The 19,053-nt window shown below is 44.1% G+C and overlaps 1 protein-coding gene across 1 annotated transcript in view; it reads left to right on the top strand.

Moving 5' to 3' along the window:
• Positions 1–19,053, top strand: part of LOC108606151 (sex determination protein fruitless-like) — a gene marked incomplete at its 3' end in the record, with an annotated part of 74,930 nt that overhangs the window by 38,519 nt on the left and 17,358 nt on the right. The window contains exon 2 of the mRNA XM_017996003.1: positions 8,779–8,831. The remainder of the gene's footprint in view (positions 1–8,778; positions 8,832–19,053) is intronic.

Here is a 19,053-nt window from a genome sequence, read left to right as displayed (position 1 = left end):
TTTTGCTTTTCTATGCATTGTTGAGGTTTTAAGCTGCGGCCATAATATTAATTTGTTATCTTTAGAAATAAAATTATCGAATTAAATGAAAACTCAGAAAATGCAAGCGGTTACGCCTTATGAATAACGAAGAATTCAGAAAGAAGCGTCAAACTCAATGTGCAAAAAAGGTCAAGGCAAAATCTTTGGATAATTACATTTAAATGAAGCATTTTTGATATTAATTTATCTTGATGCTTCTACCAAATTTGCTTTGTTGCAATCTCTGCGCTATTATGTATAAATTTTTTATAGGGGTATAATTGCAGTCGTCTATGCTAGCAGCTATGTTGCATTTTCACTTGCGTTTTTTTATATTCTTCTGGGGTGCGCAGCGCGTTGTAAAATGCTTTCAATTGTTTGTTGGCATTTGCTGTTGTTGTTGTTGCTGTTGGCTCGAGACCGATCGACAGCAATGCGCAGATGAGTGTGCACGTATGCATGTGCATGTGTGTGAGTGTGTCTTAGTGTGTGTGTGTGTGTGTGAAACGAAACGATTAAATTATCTCAAGGTTGCACGCGCGCTATTTTGTCAGCTTCTTGTTTTGGCCCAGCTGCTTGCAATGTTCACTTGATTTGCCTTTTTGGTGGCAATCTGACAAATTTCGCTGTGTGTTAATTTAACTAAATGCTGTCCCGTTCCCAGCAGCAGCAGCAGCAGCAGCAGTTAATAGCAGGTTGCTTTGGTTTCATTTGGGGGTGGGGGCAACTGTTGTCGATTTATGGATGCTGTGCATCTGGTTGAAAGTCGTGCTGCTGTTGCTGTGCCTGTTAATGTTGCTGTTGTAAATTATGTTTATTAATGGAGGCGGCGAAGGTGGCAACAACTGTTGCTCATGTTCCCGCTGGCAACATTCAGTCACGTGCGCTGTCCAGCGTGCGGCACTTTTGATATCGAGCAGGTGTCGAATTGCCGCTGCAGCAGCAACAGCAACAGCAACACATCATTAGGCTCAACAACTGCAACATTCTTTCGAAAAAATCATTAACAATAGCAACAGCAACAAGAGTCTGCACAATCAGCAGCAACTTACGCGATAGCTGATAACAACAACAGCAACATCAGCAACAGCAACAACAATGACAAGCACTTGGTCGAGTTTGCTGCTGCTGCTGCTGCTGCTGCTGTTGATGTTGTTGTTAGTTGACACCTACGCGAACCGCACCTGGATTTCTCACCTGGTTGACAACTGTAGCAGTCGTGTGGTTGCTAACGATGCGCGCGTGTCAGCAATATGTTGCTACTGTTGCTGCTGCTGCTGCTGCCAACTTTCGTATCATTAGTCAACTAAAAAGCCAGCAACAAAAATACAAAACTAGGCAGTGGCAATCAGCAGCTCAAAAGCTGCCCAAATCAATTGCAAATGCAACGGCAACTGTTGCTGCTGCTGCTGCTGTTGCTGTTGCTGTTGTTGTTGTTGCTGATTGTGTGTGTCAACGCAGCAGCGACAATGGCCAAAGTCTGGGCATGATTTATGGCCAGGCATTGCTTGCATCACCCACACAAAGATGCACACACACACACATGCGCTAATTGTGTGTGAAAGCAGCAGCAACTTGCCGCATTGCTCATACGCCCACGTGCACACACAGAGACGAACGCATTTCCATTCGCCTAGCATATTTAACATTCGCATAGACGCAATCATAACCATAAAAAGTTTTTCTAAGGCTCTCTCAACTTGCTGCTGCTGCTGTTGCTGTTGCTGCTGTTGCTGTTGCTGCTGCTTTGAATAGCAAAAAAGCAACGATTTTTGGTCAGCTGGCTTGGCGTCCATAAAAGGCGCTTGTAAGTGCTACTGTTTATCCAATGCGCCTAACGGTACAAACGCGACGCATAATTTACGCTAGCAGCAGCAGCAGCAACAACAACAGCAGCAGCTGTTGGTAAGGACTGCTGCTGGAGCTTAAGAAATAGTTTGCGTTGCGATTTTCACTTTTCACAAATGGCCATGCAAATTACAAGACACATTAGCCGGAGTCAACAATCCTACGCCTAACCCAAAATGGGAGCAACCACAATTGCAGCAGCAGCAGCAGCAAGAAGCATTTGGCAGTAGCAGCTACAAGCCGCATGCCACATGCATTTTGCCTGTTCAGGCGAGAGAGCAGTTTACAAAACGGAAATACGCCAAAAATATGTTTACAGCAGCTGCTAAGCGGCCCATTTGGCAATGCGAGGTGTGGGGGGGGTCGGGGGTGGGGCAGGTGAGAGAGACAACTGAGAATAGAGTTGCCAACAGCACTGAAATCGAAAGAATTAGAAGTTAGCAGCTTAAGAATTTTTATATAACTCAAGGCAAACAAATTTCGTTTTTTATTTATTTAATGTCAATTATGCACAGTCAACAATAAAAAGAAAATGTTTACAAAAAATATTTAAAATTTAATTTAAAATTATTTAAAAACTAAGTTTTTCTTTTAAATTTGATTAGCCTATAGGGGAAAACCCAATCAGGTCTAAGTTAGTTAAAATAAAAATAATTAAAGCTAATACTTTAATTTATAATTTAAGTAAATGCAACAATTGCTTAATTTGTTTTGTATTAAAACAAAACACAGTTAAGTTTATTGTCGAACGATATTTAAAAAATTACTTTCAATATTTCATATCAATATTGAATATTATTATTAAATCAGTAAAAATATCAAGAGCTTTAAATGATTAATAAATGTTTTAAGCTTTAATTGGCTTTAATTACATAAAGTAATTCTTTTATTTAACTTTATTATTTATTATATTACTGATTGATTTTTAACTGCTTTAATAAATATTTGCTGATTTCCAAGCAAATTGTCGCTATAATTTTATAATTCTAACTAAACACAAATGTAATTTTGCTAATTCATAAATTGTTTAACTTAAAACTGAATGTTCAATTACTGCTAGGGATTAAAATGCTTTCAATATATTCTCAGATTTCAAACAAATCTTGAATAAATAATTAAGTTTGTTATTTAGTTCTAAGCTAAGCAGCCCAATTGCTTTTGCTGTGGCAACTCTGTGAGCTGCTGTTGGCCCCCGCCAGTCTCCGCTGGCTCCAGCTCCAACTCCAGCTCCGGCCTCTGTTGTTGTCGTGGCTCGTTTGGAATGTTTAGTTAACCGTAAATACCAAAAAAAAAAAAGCAATGCGCCCGCGCCATTTTGGCATTGATTGCTGACCAAAGGCGCACACACACTCATGTATGCATGTGTGTGTGTGTGTGTGTAGACACAGTCATATAATGCATGTGAATACAGTCAGTGGAGCGTGAATAACATTTGGTAATCATGGCACAAACACGAAAATGCATTAACCAAAATTGTGATCATAAATTTTCAATCGACACGCGGCGGGTGCTGTTGTTGTAGTTGTTGCTGTTGCAGCAGCAGCAGCAGCAGCAGCTCTAACTAACTGCGCTCCCTAGTCCGTCCGTCCGTCCGTCTGTCTGTGAGTTGGCTAAGCGCATGAATGACTGGACCAAAACCAAACTGGACTACATATGGCATTATGGCCAGCAGCATTTTACACACACACACACACACACACACACACACACAGAGTTGCATTGTTGCTGTTGCAGCTGCGCGCATTCTTGGGCAGAGAAAGTTTGTTGTTGTTGCTGATTTCTGCACAAGTGACAGCAGCAGTAGCAGCAGCAGCAGCTTGCCGCATGTTGCATCTGCATCTGCAGCAGTTGCAGTTGCAGTTAGGTCAGTTAAATGCCAAAGGCTGACGCTTGGCTGTTGGCATTTCAAAGCGATTGCTGCTGCTGCTGTTGCGTGGGTGCAACAGCAATAAAAATGAAGAAATAAAATATATAAAATAAATAGCGCAAATTTATTAAGTTAATGAATTTATTAAGCAACAGTTGCTAATTGAGTCTTGAACTGAGTACTGCGCCTTAATCAAAAGGCAAGAGGCTGTTGCTGCTGCTGCTGCTGTTGCTGTTGCCCTTGTCGTTGGAACTGGACAACAATAAAAATTGGCTTGGCATATGAGTCATGTTGAGTTGTCTGTTCCCATGTGTTGTGCCCTTGTTGTTGTCCCTTTTGCTTTTATTTTCGGAGGCAGCTTAAAGCGCGCGCTTGCAACATGCTTGACTGCAATCCCCCCCATTCCCCTTAACCATTGTCCGCTTTAGTTGCTGCTGCTGTTGTAGTTGTTTGCTTGTGTGTTGTTGGTGTTTGTACAACGCCTTTACTGTGGCTACTGTTGCTGCTGCTGCTGTTGCTGGTGTTGCTTTTGTTTCAATAACAACAACGTATTCCTTGTGGCCAGCGCAATTGGAACAAACAAACAGACGCGCAGACAGACAGACAGACGGACGGACAGACGGACACGAGCGATAAAAATTTATTGAGCTAGAGTCTTTTGGCCTGAACTGTGCTGAATCTCTGAATCTGCTGCTGGTCCCGCGGACCTGCCAGCGATATCTTTTGTGGCCTTTTGCGTATTTGGCGCATGTTGCTGCTGTCGGCTGCCTGTTGCTGTTGTTTATTTTTATTGTTGGCAAGGTGTTGCTGCTGCTTCTGCTGCTGCTGCTTCTCGAAATCAATTGAGTTTAACTGCTTTTAATTTACTCGGAATTTGTACAGCTTTAATGGATTTATGTCGGCTTACGTCGCCGCCGCTGCCGCAGCAGCAGCACTTACAATTGCTGTTGTTGCAAGCAACAGGTAGCTGCTGCTGCTGCTGCTGTCGCTGGTGACAAGCTGCCACATATTAAAATTTATCATGTGCTAAAAACTTATCAATTAAAAATATGCATAACATTTTTTATGCCCCCAACTGCTGTTTTGGCTTTGGCGCGCTGCGCCCGCAGCAACATCAATCAAAATGCAACAGCAACAGCCGCTTGCAATTTGATGTCGCGACTGCAATTTAGACATGCCATGCCATGTTATTAACTAATTACAGGCGACTAATCTAAAACGCCGCGCCAAACAGGTGCCCATGCATCATCCCCAGCCCAGACCCAACAGCAACAGCAACAAGAGCAACAACAACAACAACAGCAGCTGCTGCCTAATGAAATGTGACATCTTGGCCACGAGCAGGCCTAAACTGTCAACGTCTGAGCCGAGCCCAGGTTAGCCAAGGACCGAACTCGTTTGCATGTCTTGTCATTCGTCATTTGTTGTTGCTGTTTGCTGCTGCTGTTGCTCAGGTGCAGCGCCAGCAGCTAGAAGATGTCGCGTTTGCTGGCCTGGCCACCCGCTAGCCAACACATGTCACATGTCATGTGCTGGCTGCACGCACTTGTTGATGCTGCTGCTGCTGTTGTTGTGGTTGCTGCTGCTGCTGCTGCTGTGGTTGCTGTTGCGCTTGCTGTGGTTGCTGTGTATTGCCGGAAGCGTATGCTGTGTTAATTATTACAAAGAACTCTGCGCACTTCTTCGCCAGAGCAGCAGCAGCAGCAGCAGCTGATGATTATGATGTTGCTGTTGTGTTGCGTTGACATGCGTTGCTAAACGTGCCGCCGCCGGTTGTTGTTGCTGCTGCTACACGCATTCAAATGAGGCAGCAACTTGATTTCTTGCAACATGTTGCTGCCAGCGTTGCGAATGCAGAGCAGGCAAGTCGGGCAACATGCTTTCGAGATTATGAAAATTAGATATACAAATCAGCAAACGGATGCTGCCAGCAACAGTAACAACAGCAACTCGAGCAGCAGCAGCAGCAACATCAACATTTGATGGCAACACGATCAGAAAGACAGCAAAGCCAAAGCCAAAGCCAAAGAAGGCGAAAAAGAAGAAAACGAAATCAAAATAAAACGTTGCTCGAGTCATGTTGCTGCTGCTGCTGTTGCTGGCGGGGCACACATGCAACATGTTGCTGCAGGTCAGGGCCGCTGCTGCTGTCGCCTGCGTAAATTGCTTACCAATCAAATACTGCTCGAGAGAGTCGCGGAAATTGCTTGAAACGGAAATGTGCGAGGTGGTTGCTGCCGCCGCTGCTGTTGCTGCTGCTGCTGCTGTTGCCAATTTCATGTCATTTGTTGACAACGCGTAGCGGATATTGTTTAGCATTTTGCATAAAGTTTTAGAAAATTGGGTTAGAAGGAAGTTGTCGCTTTGCGATCCACTCTCCACACTCTCCGAACTCTCCACACTCTCCGAACTCTCCACACACTTTGAGATGTTGGCACCATTTGGTGCTGCCCTCGGCTTTGGCTTGATTATAGTGCTTTGGCCTGCATTGGCAGGCGCCGCAGCAACACTGACCACGCCTACCCATCCCGACCCGCCCCCGTCCACACACATATTTGCTTTCGACTTTGCAGTATAATTTTTATTTCTGCTGTTTGGCTCTTTTTTTGTTTCGATTCGATTCTTTTTCTGTTTCTCTGTTTTGTTTTTTTTTTTTTTTGTTTTTGTTTTCTTGTGGGCGGTCGCTTCACAGCGAAACTGCCACTGCCACAGCCATATGGGAGGCGTGCCGCAACGCTGCCCAGGGCTGCGTCGTTGTTGCCCCAGCAATTGCACACACACACACACAGCGACAACAGCAGCAATTGTTGGTCAAACAGAGAGCTGAGAAATATTTTGTTTGCACTAAAATCGAATTCGAAGCTAAATTGCGTTCATCAATTTACGTGCTTGCACCCGATAGAGAGAGCGAGAGCGAGAGCGAGAGGGTCGCTTAATTATAGGCGGCATCAAAGTGCGCCCGAGGGATGGGGTGGGGTGGGAGCTGAGGGCGCTCTGAGCAGATCATTAAAGTAAAAATTGATTTTCTAACTTGCAACGATTTTTGCATTAACAATTAGCCCCCGAGTTGCAGCAGCAGCAGCAGCAGCAGCAGTTTGTGAGCCGCTTCTGAGCGAGGCGTTATTAATTAACAATGCCACACCAGGCAGCCGCATTTAAGCTATTAATTGCCCCAACCGGTTGCACAACGGCTGCCAGTCTCATAGGCTGGACCTTCTAATCAATCTAGCAAATTGTCGCCCAGTCGCTATCGCCGGCAATAAAGTCGCTCACTCGCATCCCCAGCCATCGCTCTCGCTCCTTCTCTTTCGCTCTCTAATTATGACAACTACGCAGCTGTGCGTGCTCACGTGTTTTTCTAATTAGCCGTCCCCGAGAGATGACAATAAGCGATAAAGCCGTCGCCAGCATTGCAGGCCCAGCAAATTGACAATCATCGACTGGGCGTCAACGTCGATGCTCCGAGAGCTGCCAACTCGTTGGACTCGAACGAGTGACGCTTGAGATTTCATTCAAAAAACTTATGAAATTATCAAAATTACTTTGGATCGAACTTAATTGAATATCGACTATAATAAATTGTCATGGATTAAGAATCCTACCGTATCGAATATCAAAATTTATATTATCAAAGATGGGAATAATCTTTCTTATAGAAAAATATAGCATGAATAAATATTTAAAACCAATACCCTAAATAGTTTTATAAATAAAATAAAATATCGATCAGATGTTAAGTCCTTCACTGGAATATCGTAAATCATATTGTTATAACTATATATGTACTTGTTATTTAAACTAATATTATTTCTTATCGTATATACGATATGTTGATCTTTTGATCGTTTTCGCTCTACTCTAAATTCCCGAATATCGACACAAGTTGGCAGCGCTGTTCAATGCTCAAGCGTTGGGCTCAATGGCGCTGAGCGGGGCACACCCACTGCTCAGCTTGTCCAGCTTGCCAGTTTGGCAATATATATACATATATATATAAATACATATATATGAATATATATATATAATATAGGAGCTGTCTATGCTTGACTGCAACGCCCACTGCGCTGCGCTGAGCTTTAATGCGTTTTCATTTAGCAAAGCCTCAGCTGCCTGCCTGGGCTTGTTAGCTCCACATGTGTGTGTGTGTGTGTGTGTGTGTGTGTGTGCGTGAACACCTCCCACTTGGCAATCTAATATAGAGCCTCTTGAGCTTGAACCCTGCAAGTCTTGTTTGGCGCGTGTTGGCGTCGCCGTTTTTATTTTTTCGCACATTTTTGCTGACGTTTTGGCGCTTTTCGCTTCCGCATGCCTACGTATGTGTGTGTGTGTGTGTGTATTTTGCTAAATATTAATTTAAGCTTGCTGCGCTCTCGCTCCACATTAATAACGCATTCACCCTCTAATTGCATTTTGCTTTTGGCCGCCTTAATCGAATTCCAATTCCCAGGCACCAACGATGCGCAATTTCGATTACGAGCTAAGCTCAGCTCTCGGCTAAGCTATTTCTATTTCTATTTCTACTTTTTTTTTCGGGGCAAGCGATAAGCGTGCAGCAGATTGCAGCTGCTTGCACCCTCCCTCTCTCCCACCCACTCCCACTCCCCCAAGCCAGCGACCCGACTGTAGGTTTTTCGCTTTTAGAAAGTGGCGAACGTTTCTCGAGCTGCTTCCGCATTTGAGCGCGGCTTGGCCACCGCTAAGTTATGTGCTTAGATTAGCGGGTGTGTGTGTGTGTATGTGTGTGTGTGTGTGTGTGGGTCCAGCTTAATGAAAACCATAACTTTGTCTTGGCATTTTGGGTCGGGCGAGGCAGCAACCACCGACGCCTTTTGGGGTCAGAGCCAAGCCACAAGCTAAGCCAAGCCAAGCCAAGCCAAGCCGAGCCGAGCCGATTCAGGAAAAGCGTGAATTACAATATATAAATAATAAAATAAATTACAAACTATAGTAAATGAATTCAAAATTTAATTGCTGCATAATTTGCTAAGCTTTGCTCAATTGCAATTCAATAATTTCAACTTTTTGCATTCCTTTCGTTGCAGGTGAGTCAACCACAAAGTCCGAGCCCATATCCAACTACTAAATTGTCAAGCAGGTAAAGCGTATGCCTTAAATAGATATTCAGGCTGACCAAAAGTAACAACACAAGCCACAACAACAACAACAACAGCAGCAACATTAGCATAAATGCAAGCAACAGCAGCCAAATTAAAACAATTTGTAAAAAGTTCACACAGTTTCAATAGATACATGTTACATACAGTTACTACTAGATGTATGCGTACAAGCATTTATATAGATGCATATTCAGTTGGCTGATTTTGGCTAAAGGCTGTCACATTTTCTCGTTGTTGCTGTTGCTGCTGCTGCTGCTGCTGTTGTTGTTGTTGTTGCTGGCCATAGAGAAATGACCACAAAATGTGCGCATAAATCAACACAATGGCCAAAACGCAGCAGCAGCAACAGCCGCCAAAGGTGTGTGCAACAGCAACAACAACAACAACAACAACAACGACGAGAGAGAAACTAGCAGCATATGGAAAATGCAAATTTCACATGGAAACGAGCCGCGGGGGATGACAATTTGCTGTTGCTGTTGACTCAAAACAGTTGCTGTTGCTGCTGCTGCTGCACTGGCAATTGCTGCGAAATGAATTAATAAACTTGCAACGGCGGCTGCCTTTTGTAAAAATGCCGCCAGTGTTGCTGTTGTTGCTGTTGCTGTTGCTATTGTTGCAACAACATACGCAGCAGCGACCAATGAAATTGAAATCTGACACCAAAAGTATTGACACACACGATTTTAACGCAGAGACTCTCAAAAAATGCAAATTCAACGAACGTTCGCCCAAATCAATGGAAATTGACCAACTTAACTATTGCCGTACCCCAATCCCAACTCAGACACACACACACACACACAGACTCACGTGAGTGCAGCTCAAATTGTTTTTAAATTGGTAAAAAAAAAAAGGCAACGTACAAAATTTATGAAAACTACTATTAGCAGCAGTCCCTGCAGCAGCAACAGCAACAACAACAACAATTGCTGCTGGTCAGCAATTGAATTGTCCAGCAGCAGCAGCAGCAGCGGCAGCAGCGGCAACGACTGTGGCTGCAGCTCTGTTATTTTTATTGATTTGCTTGCCTGGAAAATTGGTCTTAATTTTCATAAGGCCACGTTTTGTTGAATTTTTCACTTACAGTTTTTTGTTTATTCGTTTGGTTCATTTGCATATCTTGATTATGAATAACTGTTAATTGTGTTTAGCCTATTACGTTGCATAAATTGTTGGCGTACAAGCCCGACTGAGGTGGAGAGTGAGATAGGGGGAGCTGTGCAATTTTATTGTTGAAAAACTTTACATAATGAATATCGTAAATTCGTAAGATAAAGTTCCTCCATTATTTGCTCTTAACGTTTGTCTTACTCTTCATCATAATATCAATCGCTTTTTAATGAATATCGTAAATCGTATCGTATTCGCTTAGCGTCTTGTTTCTGTTTCTTATATCGCTAGAACGCTAAAAGTTCTTACAAAAATATGCTTTGCTATTTGCAGCTTTTATCGTTTTACGATATTCGCAAACCGTAGCTGTGAGCACAATAGCCACACAGTATAAGCACAAAGTATTACTCATCAACAAAATAGCAGTTGTTTTCTAATGAATATCGTAAATCGTATCGTATTCGCTTAGCGTCTTGTTTCTGTTTCTTATATCGCTTTTGAGTGTTCTTACAAAAATATGCTTAGCTATTTGCAGCTTTTGACGTAATATCGTTTTACGATATTCGCAAACAGTAGCTGTGAGCACAATAACCTTTAATTGTTGCCACTCTTTCATGCCTTCTGCTTCTCTTTCTATCATTAGCTGAGCTTCAAGACTGCCGCTCAAGATTTATGGCCATCAATTTGGCAGGTTAAGCAGCTCACTGCTCACTGCAGAGTCCTCAGCGATTTGGCAGTGACTTCTCGCTCTCTCTCTCTGTCGCTTTCATATCGGCTCTGAGTGAAGTTTCGTCTTAATGACAACGGTAGCAGCTACTGTCAGGCAATTACTTAATTTACACGTTGCTGTTGCTGCTGCTGTCATAAAATATTGCTGAGGCCTGCACTTGGCCAAACTATTGAACGGCAGCAACGAAAGAAAGAAAGAAAGCAAGCAAAGCAAAGGCGAAATAACCGCCAAGCAAAACAAAGAGCAACAAAAAGCTCGGACAATAGCAGAGTGTTGCCACAACTCAGGCAACGCCTGTTGCTGCTGCTGCTGGCGCGTAAATCAAGCGACGACGCTCAAGAGTCGCGGCCACAGCTACTGAAGCAGAAAATTACTTTCATCATAATTTAAAGTTACTTATGACCGCAGCCTAGCCTAGACAGCAACTGCAACTGCACTGAGAAGTGAGAAGTGAGAAGAGAGCGGAGAGTCTGTTGCGGTTGCTGCTGCTGCTGCTGCTGCGATTGTCTTTGGCTATGGCTCAAATTGAAAAATCATCAGACAGCGCACCAGGATGTGCCTTAGCCGCTTCGCTGTCCTGTTGCAGTTGCAAGCCAAACATTTGCACGTCAAACAAACTGGCAGTGAAATAAGAAAATTATGTTGGCAGATTTGTGGCGACGTCGCAAATTATTGCAACTGTGCAACTAGTGCCGCATAATTGCTATGTGACGCGCTGTGGCATGAATGATGTGGCGTGGGTTTCCTACGCTTGATACACATTTTGTTTGTTTGCTTTGTTGCTGTTGCATAAATTAAGCTTGATTTGATTTGGGCAGTCGCATCTTCAATGACAATGCGGCCACAGTCAGAGCCACAAGTCGCAGCCACAAGTTGCAAGCCGCCGCTGCTCCCTTGCCACACCACAATCAAGTCAAGTGTTTATTTGTTTATGGACCAAGCAAAGTCAGAGTCTAATGCTGTTGCTGTTGGTGCTGTTGCTGTTATTATTTCTTTTTTTGGTTTTTCTCTTTTTGCGGCAGGCAGCAGCAGCAGCAGCAGCAGCAGTGAGTGGCATGTTGCACGCTGCACGTTGCATGTTGGTGGTCCACATTCGTGCGTTTGTTTGCCGCAATTAGCGTGTGGGCAGCAGCTAAAGGAGCAACTAGCAACAGCAACCAGCAGCAGCAGCAGCAGCAGCAACAGCGGCTGAGTGAAAGTTGAGTTGCTGCTGCTGCTGCATTTTGATAAGCTCCCCCACAGTCTGCGCTGTGTGTTCTGTTAGCCCTGCCAGCTGCGCCTCCCCCCTTAGCCACCCCCCATATGCACACCTGTTGCTGCTGCCGCTGCTGCTGCTGCAACCGGTTCGTGTTGGCTTTAAGCTCGTTAGTTAATTCAAAGAGCTGTAAATATTATAACAGAGCGCGTTTCATTATTGCAGGTATTAACAACAGTTTCAGTTTTTTTTTCTTTTTCTCTTTTTTTTTGCATTGCTTGCTTGCTTGGTTGCTGTTGCTGCTGCTGCTGTTGCTGTCTTGTGTGTTATTTTTAGCGTGCAAGCAAACTGCATTTTTTATCTGCTTTATGTGTTGCCTTTGACTATTTTTAGTGCCACCGTTGTTAAATATTTATTATCCAAATTAATTGTATTAGTTTCAAGCGCAGTCTATAACGTTTAGTTAACGTTGTGGCTGCTGCTGCTGCTGTTGTTGCTGCTGCGTCATTGTTATTGCTGCAAGTGACAGTACGCGGGCAAACAGTTTTAATAGATTTTTACATAAAAAGCGGCAATTGTGCGCTGTTTCGTTTTGTTTTTGTTTTGCGGCCACATTACTCATGCGCCATGTTGCACACTCGCGTATAAAATAACAGATTTATGCCTACGTTGCGGCCAATGACACGCCAATTAGCCGCCCAGCAGCAGCACCACGACATCAACAACAACAACAGCAACACAAACAAAACTCTGGCAAATAAAGCTTTGACATTTTTATGATGCTAAGCGGGGGAACAAAAGCAGCAACAACAACAACAGCAACAGCAGCAGCAGCAATGAGCACTAAGCCTGCCTGGAACAATCTTTGCTGTTGCTGGAGCCAGGCAGCTGGCTGACCTTTGCATGTGTTGCTGTTGTATGTTGCTCTTGTTGCTGTTACTGTTGCTGTTGCTGTTGTGAGCTGTGAGCTGTCCGCGGAGGCGAATTGAGTTTGACAGCTGGGCCGACACGATCCGATTGCGTTTGCGATTGTGATCGCTCTTTGACCTTAATACGCGCCAGCTGCGTTAGCGCCTCAACAGCAGCAGCAGCAGCAGCGGCAGCAGCGGCAGCAACATCGGGCGCCGTCAGCAACATGTCGCCTAGTTTTTGCAGTAAATACTCCAGCGGGCATTATTGTTATTTGACACCTCATTTGAGGTGGGCACGCACAGCTAATAAGCGCTCAATAAATGTGCAACACCCGCTGGCAACAGCCACAGCAGCAACATGTTGTTGCGTGCGCCCGCAGCAGCAGCAGCAGCAACAGCAACAGCAACAATGCATGTGGCCTACAATTTTTTGTTGTGCTTTGCAATCAACGTTGCAATCTCATTAATAAATTGCGCTGCATGCAACGTTAGCAACATGTTGCTGCTTCAAATGCAACACAAGCGACTGCAACATTAATTGCCTGCTTAACGCTGGACAAGCCAACTGGCAACTTGTGTTGTTGTTGTTGCTCCTGCTCCTGCTGCTGCTGCTGCTATCAATTTGAAAGCGCCGATAGGTGGCGCTGCTGTGCATGCCATCATCAGTTAAACTGGCAACAACATTAATTGTCCAAGGCAAATTTTCAGCAACAGTTGTTGTTGCTCTCTTGCTCTGTTGCTGTTGCGTGATCGGGGGGGAGCTGCATAACTGCTAATTGATTTTTATGCGCAGCCATGGCCACAACAACAACAACAACAAAGGCATAGGCGGCACATATTTTAAGCACAAATTACAAAGCAATAATCATAAATCTTTTTTGCAGCTCAACACACAGCAAACAGCAACATGTTGCTGCCATTTATCAAAATATTAATGCGTGTGCGTCTATCTGTGTGTATCTATGTGTGTGTGTGTGTGTGTGTGTGTGTGTGTGTGTTGCAGATGCTAGACAAATGGCCATTGCGTGTGCCATATCAATGTAATGTTGCTGCTGTTGTTGCTGCTTCTGCTGCTGTTGTCATCGTTGCTTAAAACTTGATAACTTTGCTGCTAGCAACAGCAGCAGCAACTACTAAATGGAGCACGTGGCCAGCACAGCAACATGACAGCAATTATTGTTGCTGCTGCTGCTGCTGTTGCTGGCAACTGATTGCTCTTGATTAAATGCTAGTCACTCACTTGAATACTTGAATGAGAAGCTCGAGCCACGGCCCCCGGAAATTGTTTGTGCCACGAATTGCAGTTATGCAGCAACAGCAACAGCAACATCTTAAAGCATTTAAACGGCTTCCTGGTGCTTGTACCCCCCACCCCCCCTCCCCAGGCTCCGCTTGTATTGCTGCCGTTGTCTGCTGTCCAATTTTGATGGATCTTTTTAGCAATGCGTTCAACAGAAATTTAATCCAAATCTTGCATTCTTCTCTCGCTCTCGCTCCCTCTTTCTATCTCTATCTCTATCTGCAAGAAGCTGTTGAACATGTTGCAGTTGCAGTCCTTGAGCAGTTTACAGTTGCAGCCAGCTGCAAGGTGTCAAAATTGTTACAACAGCAACAGCAACAGCAACAACAACTATCCCTAGCTTATTAAACTTTAATGACTATTGGGGTGGTCTTGGCACGTAGCTGTCACAGTTTCTCTCTAGTGTTGTTGCTGTTGCTGTTGACGATTTGCGCAATGTGCGCAATGGCAGCAAATAATTGCAACGGCAACGTGCAACGATTTGCGGCGGCAGCAACGAGGTGAAGGCAACAACAAAGCGCACAAACACAAGCGCAAAATGTTTATATGAAAATTGAAAATGTTTATTGCGCAATGCGCACACGGCGACAACAACAGCAGCAGCAGCACCGCAGCAGCAACAGCAACAAAAAGAACCGACAACGTTTGCTTACGATGCTTTGCATTCGCCACCAACAACAACAACAATAACAACAACAAACTTTATGCCGTTTCATCATGGCGCGCAGCACAGCAATAATTGGCTAATAATATAAATTTTGTGGCCAAAATGCACAACAGCAACAGCAACATGCACAGGAGCAATCGTCTTTAGCCCAAGGCTGAGCTGAGTTGAGCTGAGCTGAGCTGAGCGCTTTGTATGTTGCTCCAGTTAAAGTTTTGTTGTTTTTTTTGGGTATTATTATTGTCTGTCTGTCTAGCTTAATTGCATTTCAATTGCTGACCCGTCATGGCAACTATATGTCAATAAAGTTGCCACTGCAACATGCACTTGCTGTCGCTGCTGTTCCAGCTAGTTGCTGTCGTTGCTATTGCTGTTGCTGTTGCTGTTGCTGTTGCTGTTGTTATCGTCTTGGCCACAAATAACTGCAAATTGTGTGTATAAAAATGCAAACTGCATTGTTTGTCTCGCTTATCTGCAGCAGCAACTGTGCACTAAATCAGCGTAACAGGCGCAGCAGCAACCACAGCAACAGCAGCAGCAGCAGCAGCAGCAACAAACTGCCAGGCAACACGCATGCGCCGGCCAAAGTCATGTTCGTGCCACAAAGGCGACACCTAGGCCATACATATTGTAGGTGGCAGCAGCAGCAGCAGCAACAGCAATAGCCAACGGTCGCTTAACTGTGCCAATTGCAGCCACAACGACAACAACAGCAACACACACACACCCTAGCTAATCATTTTTGGTAATAATTTTTACATTTTTTACGCTGCGCGCCCTTTTTTGTTGCTGTTGCTGTTGCTCACATTTGCCAAGGCGCGGGCGTGGGCGTGGGCGTGCGCACAGCTGCCTCCAAAGCAGCCAAGACGCAGTTGCTGTTGCTCACTGACCAACAATAGAAAGCCACGCAGGAAGCCGCAGTTTAAATGCTTTAAAAATAATGTGCAACAGCAATAGCAGCAGCAACAACAACAGCAGCAGCAGCACCCAGAGCGAAATCCTTTCACCAGCTTAGACAACGCATTAATAAATCAATAACGCGTTTATAATCATAGTTGTTGCTGCTGCTGCTGCTGCTGCTGCGACTTCCGTGCGGCAATGACAAGCAGCAATTTGGCCAGCGACAGGCGAGCAACACCTTGGCAACATTGTTGCCAAAGCCGCAGTCGCAGTCGCGGTCGCGGTCGCAAGTCGCTGCGAGCAATTAACATGCCAGAGAGAATATTTTTACACAAATCATAATAATATTGCTGCTTGGTTGCAACATGTTGCACAACTTATCAAAATAACCATCAGGCGCGGCGGCAGCGCCAACCGCAACAAGAGCAACATCAGCAGCAACATCAGCAGCAGCAGCGCAGGCAGCATTATGATAATCGCAATGCGGCGGCAATGTTGAAACGAGCTGAAATTGCAACTGTTTTCGAATGCGCGCAGTGTGGCACGCCTGCTGCTGCTGCTGCTGCTGCTGTTGCTGCCACTGCAACTGCAGCATGTTGCAATTAATAATCGACGTGGCAGAGCGCACTCAAAGGCGCGCCACAGCAGCAACATGCGCCCTTCTTTTTGATTTAAAATGTGCCGCTAACGTAGGCGTACTCACACGCACTCTCCCACCCCCTCCCACCACCACCCCTTTGGCAAGCAACAAGTGTCAACCTGTTGTTGCAAGCTCTTGGCATCATCAGTCAAGCGAGTGCACATGAGCGATAGAGCGAGAGCGAGAGCGAGCGGAGAATAAAGAAATTAATGCTGAGATTCTCAGCTAAGGCCGCAATCAATTCAAAGCTCAAAGCGTTTCCATTAATTATTCGCTAACTTTTGTTAACACAAGTCAAACTAATAGCAAGAAGCTGCTACTGTTTGCTATGCCGCATGATTAATTGCATTGAAGTACAGTCGAGCCTCGCTAAGCGACACACAACTGAGCTGAATATTAACGTTTAGTAAAATATTTATAATACAGTATGCAATACGTAAGATTTGTTCATTTATTTAGTATTTAGTAAATCAAGCCTGAAGGCCTTTGTTGCTCTGGCTATACAAATTGTACCATCGAATTAAATTCTAGGCTAAATATCATAAAGAAATATTTTGTGAACAACTTTTAGCAACTTTCTCCTTTGGCAACTTCACGCCTTCCACTCACTGTTGCCACATTGGGCGAGGCAATTAAAGCTAGAAAAAAACTAGACAGAATAGGCTAGAATAAGTCGCAGAGTACTGAAACCTAAATTCATGAGTAAGAACATAGGTGAGTGCCTGGAAATTTCATTCAATTTAATGTCAATTTGTCATATACTGACCAAAATTTAAATAAACCACATTTCAAACTATAAGCTAGAACAAAAAGGCTAGAACTAGCTTATTATAAGCTAATATGGCAACTTTGCTTCCACTATCACAAGAGTGATGATACGATTGAGGTAATCGATCGATTGATCAGGTAATCGATAGTTGTTGGGCTGTCAACCTGCTTCAGCTATCAATAAGTTATACATGTGCAATTAAAAACATAAATTTGGTATCTAAGATGACTGCTATATTTATCTTAAATATGGCTAAAAGTATGTTGACAACCAAATCACTAAATTTGCATATTTCAAGTTTTGTTTTAATTGAAAATTCATTCAAAGCTTTTCTTTTTGTTTTTAGTGAATATTAATTTCCAAAATGTGATATAGATTAGGCACTCATTAAAATAACTGTAGCTTAGTACTAATTTATGATTTATATTAATCAAATATAATAGTAGAAATTTATAGTTCAAAGTGCTAAAATTTGTTTGAGAATTTCGCTGCTTATCAAAATACTTTTGGCTACGACTGTAGCTCGTCCTGAAATCGAATTATAGACAAATAAGTTTCGAGTTTCGAGTTTCGAGCTGTTGACCGAGTGCTCACTGTAACTGCTGTGTAACTACTGTACTTGGGCTTGAGCTTAAGCTCAAGTGCTGAAAAATGAACTGCTCGGCTTAACGCACTCGAGCCACGCCCCCCCGAACGCCTATTTGACTCGCTTTGGGATGTTGACGTTGAAATTTATGTAGGCAACTAATAAGTTTGCCAGCAATTACGCTTATAAATAAATAAATCAGTAGCTGCTGCTCATGCTGCTGCTGTCGGCGTCTTTGTAGCTTCCCGTAACCCACTGGGAGCCACTCGCCCCACTACTGGGAGCCACTCGTGCTGTGGGTGTGACAAGTGCACCGAATGCGCCCAACCATGAGTCAGATACGCCAAACACGAAGGCGTATATTGCATTGAAAATTGACACACACACACACACATACAGACAGACGGACACACACACACACACACACACATATGCATATTGGAGCTGGTGGGGATCGCTGCTCGTCAGCGGCGCTTAATTAGAAAATTGCTAATAACTCATGCACACGAACAAATTTCAATATTAATGAGGTTTTAAGGCAGCAACAACAGCAACAACAACAGCAACAACAGCAGCAGCAGCAGCAGCAACTTTGGCACTGCAACGGCAACTTAATTGAAAAGTTGTTTTTGTTTTTTGTGTAGCGTAAAAAAAAGGCGCAAAGTCGTCCCAATGGGAGGCAGCAGCAGCAGCAGCAATAGTTGCTGCCTGTCTTACGCTGTTGCTGCTGCTGCTGCCGCTCATTAAGTTGCATGAAAACTCAATAGGCTTCAATTTTTTTTCAGACCCGTTGCTTTTCTTTCTAATTCTATTCTATACTCGGGCGCAATTAACGTACACTTTGGCTTTGACTGATTTAGTTGTCAGCTGTGGCCACACTGTGCAGCAGCAACATGTTGCTGGCGTTCATAATTAGCATGCAAGCGGCATAAATCGCAGCAGCAACAACAATTAACAGACCCAAATTGCATGCAACAAGCGGCACAAAGCGAAGGCGCTGCTGTGTGGCAGCTACTTAGCATGCAGTGCAACGTTTGACGTCTGCAACAGAACACGTAGGCAACACAGCAGCAGCAGCAACCAAAGCAACAGCAGCAGCCACAGCAGCTGTCAATTATATTAGTTGCTGTTACACAGTGCGCTAATTCAAAAATCATGCGTGGGCAGCAGCAGCAGCAGCAACTGGCAAGGCACGCCAGCAACATATTGCCCTGAACACCAGCAGCAGCAGCAGCAGCAACTATTCTTAATTAAGTGACGACCTGCTGTTGTTGCTGGCAAACGTAGCGCGCTGCATGCAAATTAAATTTACGCCATGCCGCGACCTTTGGCCATTGCGTGTTGCTCACTGGACGAGGCCATAACTCTAGCCGAACAACAGCAACCAGCAGC

Source organism: Drosophila busckii, chromosome X (genome assembly GCF_011750605.1).
Source record: "Drosophila busckii strain San Diego stock center, stock number 13000-0081.31 chromosome X, ASM1175060v1, whole genome shotgun sequence".
Classification (NCBI taxonomy): Eukaryota; Metazoa; Arthropoda; class Insecta; order Diptera; family Drosophilidae; genus Drosophila; species Drosophila busckii.
Note: the sequence above shows the minus strand (reverse complement) of the source record. Positions and strands in the feature narration are given on the sequence as shown.